Genomic DNA, 6,000 nt, shown 5'->3' on the forward strand with positions numbered 1-6,000 from the left:
ATAAAAGCTACGTTGGCCTTAACATATCTTAATATATATAATTCTTCTGTAAAAAAAAAAGTAAAAGCTGGTACAATTAAAGGGTTTCTCCTAAAAATAAACGTGTAACGTAACGTGCTTCATCTAATAATTGCCATTACAAAACAGGGCGTTAAAACCCTTAGTAAGTACGCAAGTGTGACTAGCACGAACCCAGTCTTTCACCTTGACATTATGACTGTAAATACATAGACAAAAGGTAAATATACATAACAATCCCCGTCAATGTCAACAGCACCGATAATCTTGATCACCTGTAAAGTGTGACCCAGCTTTGATAATAGGCCGCTCGCGTGACCACGGGGGGTTAAATGCTGACTAATGAAGCTACCGAGATTTTTAAATGGAACCCCTGCGGTGTCACGCCATATTTATGTCTTTTTAAAACTTTAACCTTTCTTTGTTGGCCTACGACGTTTTTGTTTTCAATAGAGTAAGTAAAATATGTTAATGTTAAAATACTTACGTCAATTTTGCCAATGACGGAACAAATGTGAATGAGTTTAGGATCATGTTCTTTAGTGCAATGTGATTAAATCTAGTACAGTTAACTATTATAGAAATAGAAGCATGGTAATTCATAGGCAGAAACGGTGTTTTTTATCCGTCAGTGCCAAAGTACAAAATAGGAAATTATTACTTCTTTTAATCCTTACTTCTCGAAAAGATAAGAAATTACTAAACGTGTCACAAAAGAGGAACTTGTCTGTTTACCTTGGGCCTTTGCCCAGCTGTGGAATATTTTTGACGAGATCGCAATGTTAATTAGATCTGCATTTTTTAATTAATCTACTCGTTCTCGACCCTTTTTGGTATCCTGCCGTGTCACCTAGTAACATAGTTTTAGTGCTAGTTCTAGTCTTAGTTTTAGGTGGTACTTTTTGGAGCCAAAATAAACTTTTCTTTCTTTCTTTCTTTCTTTCGTTCTTATTTCAAATTTAGAAAAAAAAATCACCACTCTCAAATCATATTCACTGATTAAAAGTAGACTAACCATTCTCAAGTCATCTTCTCATTGAAGCGGAGTACCTAACAAAGTAATTGGTTATAAGTTCATGGTTCATGGATCCCCACAAAGTAACGCGAGTTTCAGTAACGTTTACTTAATTGAGACAGCTACATTACTATGATTTTAGGCAAGCTAACTTTTAATGAGATCTAATGCAAAAGTCTAAATTACCTTTCCAAGTTTTAAATTTACTGTTGTACCTTATCCTTAAGTCCTCACGAAGTGACCACCGACGCAAACGCTACGTATAATAAAAAGTTAAAAGGTTCAAATTAAATTTACCCTCATCACTTATTTTTGGATCGCATTTAAAGGATAGAAAAGTTTGTGTCATGAAAAGTGGATTTGGAAAATTAAAGATGGACCGGGTGGACTACAACTTTGTAGTTGTCCTGTTTTTTTGTGTATAGTGCTATTATATCCATAGTTCTTTAGTGTTCATATTTTTATTAGAGCAATTTAATTGTATGTTTGATGAAGTTATGTCATTTACCTACCTATATTATTTTAAAATCTTGTGAAACTTTAATGCTTGTTTTGTAGTTTGTTAGTATCGACTTCTCATTTAAAATGTCAATGTTTCTCATTTTTTTTCTTTCGTTCTATGATTGTGATATTTTCTGAAATAAATCTATTTTCTTTCTTTCATGTCAGATTGTCGATCCGAAAATAAATATTTCATGATCTTGTTACGTCAGTAAAATATAACATTCAACCTTATTTTTTCACCCATTAAAGTGTCCACAGCAGGGCAAATGCCTTTCATTCATCCTTGTTGAAAGTATGCTACTGCTGCTCTTCTTGATTATGCATCCACATCGTCCCGCCATCTCCTGTTTGCTCTTAAAAAAATCAATAGACAGAATTTAAAGATTTTTACAATACAATACAATACAAATTAGTGCAAAGGCGAACTGATCCCTAATAACATAATAAAGGTACAACGTTCATTTATTTAAATGGAACCCGTACTGTTAGCACACAAGCTTATCAGCTCAGTACGGTCGATCGCCAGTAGATTATCTCCCGCTGTTTACTATTCATTCAAGCCATAACATCTCAGGCGGGCGGCGTCATGCCGAAGCACCCATAATTGGAAGGAATTCCGATCACGTATCAAAAAGCCGTGTCGCTCGCAGGCCAAGTCCGATAAAGCGAATTTCGTCAGTTAATTCAAATTCCGTAAAGAATTTACCCGGCTAAAAATTAAATAGCCGAATTTGTTAACGTCAGAATATAATGTTCTTTGTTATAAAGTTGTCTGCGAAGACTGCCGTATAATTGTGTAACGCAAGATGCTGCGAAAAACAATCATTTGTGTTTGAACTCTACGCGACTTAATTTAACATGAATTTGGTATAAGGTTGTTGCAATTATTACGATAGACTAAAGCCCAATTTACAACGCGAGCAGAGCGGACTTATTAATGACATTTAGGGCCTGTTTCACCACTTGTCGACTAGCTTTAAGTGTTACGATTGGGTTTTTGGAGTCTTTTTGTATTTTTTATTTCAACTCCAAATTTGTTACTTTTACGGGTATCCCATGAAACCATATCGAAAATACAAACTGAGACATGGATACACAGAAAACCAGAAAAAGAGACCAGCACTGGGAATCGAACCCAGGTCCTCAGCAATACGTGCTGCGTGCTATAACCCCTACACCACTGCTGGACAGTAATGCTGTCTTTGTTTATTCGGACAAAACAAACATAGTTGGTCGATGCTCGCGGTGTAAATTGGGCTTTATAGTTCTTTACTAAAATCTTAAAATTAAATAAAAAACTAATTATTCTTTAGCTTATCAACGACCAGTCTAACCAAACCTATGGACATAAACAGCTTTTTTTCGTAGAGTCCCTTCTATAGTATATGGACAAGGAATACTCCAATTCCGTTGTAATTCCGCCAATAGTTTTAGAGCAATTTCTGAGGTCTCTCAGAGTAATGCTCGTATCCTGATACTGCCCTCATAAGGCATTTAGACATTAAGAGTGAACACAGAAAATGTGTAAATTGATTTCGCGTCACCTTAAGGTTTTATTGGTTTTGACCATACTATACGGCCACTTTTCTTAGTTCATCTGTTAGAGAATGTTTAAAGCTACGTGATAAGTAGTTAAAATAACTCAAAAGTGTTTTTTTTTTCTGAGATACTGCGAATTACCTTATGAGGGCAGAATATCCTTAGATACTAACGGACATACAAACTCTCTCTTTATCTTTAGTATAGATTAGATTTAGTATAAGAAGCCGTTGTGGCCGAGTAGAAGCCGTGGTCACCGAGTGGTTTGACCTATGGCCTCTCAAGCAGAGGATCGTGGGTTCAAACCCCGGCTCGCACCTCTGAGTTTTTCAAAATTCATGCGTGAAATTTCATTTGAAATTTACCATGAGCTTTACGGTGAAGGAAAACATCGTGAGGAAACCTGCACAAACCTGCGAAGCAATTCAATGGTATGTGTGAAGTTCCCAATCCGCACTGGGCCCGCGTGGGAACTACGGCCCAAGCCCTCTCATTCTGAGAGGAGGCCTGTGCCCAGCAGTGGGACGTGTATAGGCTGGGATGATGATGAGTATAAATAGATGTAGATACAGGTGGCTCAGATATTGTTCCTAATTTAATAGATACCCGTATGCTACATCGCGTCATGTTAACCTTACGTAGTCAAAGAGACCCATGCTTAACATAAAAGGGTGTTTACTATACTACCAAGCAATACATACAAGCTTCTGCGAAGGTGCCTCCAGTTTATTATTAAAATTAAGCGTGTTTATCAAACTATATGTAAATTCGACCCTTTTGCCTGCGTATATGCAAATGTGCCGTTGATTCGTCGACTGTCGCTTGCATGATTCACTAATAAATTCACAGGTTAGTATATTAGGGTGTTGATGCAGTGACTGCGAGTCAAATTGAAGGGAAATTGTGCACCTTATACATCGAAAAATCACTGCATCTTTTAAGGGGGCACCAAGCTTCCCCCATATGCACTCGTGGATGTGTGAGAAGGGGGAAGGGGGATACAATATAGGTTAATTAGAACGTTTTTAGGTATTTTTATCGTATTACTAAAACAAATACAGATTTTAAAAATTTAACGTGTATACCCGGTAGAAAATACCTAGTTTTCTTATCATTCAAAAACTCATGACACGCCGCGCAATATTTACGCCGGGGTTTATTTTATGTTTTAGAGACGACTTTGGGTTTTTTTCTATCGAACGAACTAAAAGTAATCGTCTTTCTACAGTGTATGATTTAAAGAGTAAATCCACAAATATCTTACACATGAATTTCAAAACGACTACTTTACTAGTAGGTACCTAATGATACCGCAAGGTACGAGTATCAAATGAATGCAATAAAATGCGCTAGAAGCTCGGCGTGCTCTTAAGTGCATCGAAGAAAAATTGCTGACACGTGATAGACGGGCAGGAGCATCGACTATGGTGCACTAAAAATACAAAAATATTATGCTCTCGTAAATGTTCGGTCAATACCCGAGTGTCCATGCGAACTGGTCTGTTAGTACAGGAAAATGGAAAATACGCAAATGCTCTTTGAATACTGTCGATGGAATCGGTCATCAATGCGAGAATAAAATAAAACGACATAGTATAGTACAATTATGTTACAGGGTTACAGTTTAAGTTTGGCTGCTAGAAATGTTTGATTATATTCTGATCAATTCCATATTCCTACCTACGAGTATGTCTATTATGTTTTAATATAAACGTTTAGGATTATAAAAATATGAGCTTGTCAATTATTTTTTTTTTTTATATCATCGATTTTATTTTTGTTATTTTTACTTTGAAAATATTTTACTGTGTTATATTCATATTTTAAATATATTCCTTACTTCTGTCGATCGAAAAGGTTGCCTGAAAGAGATTTATCAGAAGCGATAAGGGTCATTGCTTACCATAGTATTTTTTCTCTATGTAGGTACCACTGTTTCTTGTGCTGCTTACTATATTATGGTGCTCAATAAAGAATAATTGCATTGTATTTGTTACTGAGCACAATATCTAAAATTATTCTTTCCTCTATGATTGAACACTACAAAACAGAATGTATAGTCGAAATTCAAATAATTAGGTCCTTAGATTCTATTACAAACATAAATAAAATACAACTGGGCCAATGCAGCGTGTTAACAAGATACAGGGGGAAAAAAATTGCAAAACCTTGACATGTTAGATGCGCAAATAGAAGTTACACCAAAATCAAATTGAGTACCTACATTTCATTTTTCAAGACAGTAAACGAATTACGTTTAAGTATTAGGCGACAGAGGTCCGAACACAGTAAATATGTAAAATAGTAGAACCGCATTTGGGTCGAGCGATTCTATGGCTCCTGCTTAATCTTGTAAATTTATGCAAGTCGACGACAACACGTCAGACTGTCTTCGCTTCGAGAACGTGATCCAAATCCGATTCGGCGCGTCATTTCGGCTGTAAAACGTTCAGCAGTTGGCACATTTGGCGCATAATTCCGACCTCCTTGGAGGCCTATTCCTTGTAACGTAGTCACTTATTATTCATACCTGTTACGACGTCAAATATGTGTACCTCTATACGACGACATTATAGATGATCGGCTCTTGAAACCTGAATCAGTTAGCCCTGAAATCATGTCTTGAAAGTAATGAGGTCTAATTGAGTTTAACACAAAAATAGCATATTTAGCTGGAGTGTACCGCACTTAAAACTAAAATAGGTTTATGTTATAAATAGCATTTTTAGTAAAAAAAAACTGACTACTTTTTGTTAACTGTATGAGTACGTTGCATTGTCACCCAATCTAGATGATATTTCTACAACAAATTTCAAGTCGATCCGGCCACTAGAGTACCTAGGTACCTAAATCAAAAGTAACTTGCAATTAAAAGCAAATAAATGGGAAAATAAATAAAAACTTGTAAAAATAACAACACGTAA

This window comes from Choristoneura fumiferana, chromosome 12 (assembly GCF_025370935.1).
Source record: "Choristoneura fumiferana chromosome 12, NRCan_CFum_1, whole genome shotgun sequence".
Classification (NCBI taxonomy): domain Eukaryota; kingdom Metazoa; phylum Arthropoda; class Insecta; order Lepidoptera; family Tortricidae; genus Choristoneura; species Choristoneura fumiferana.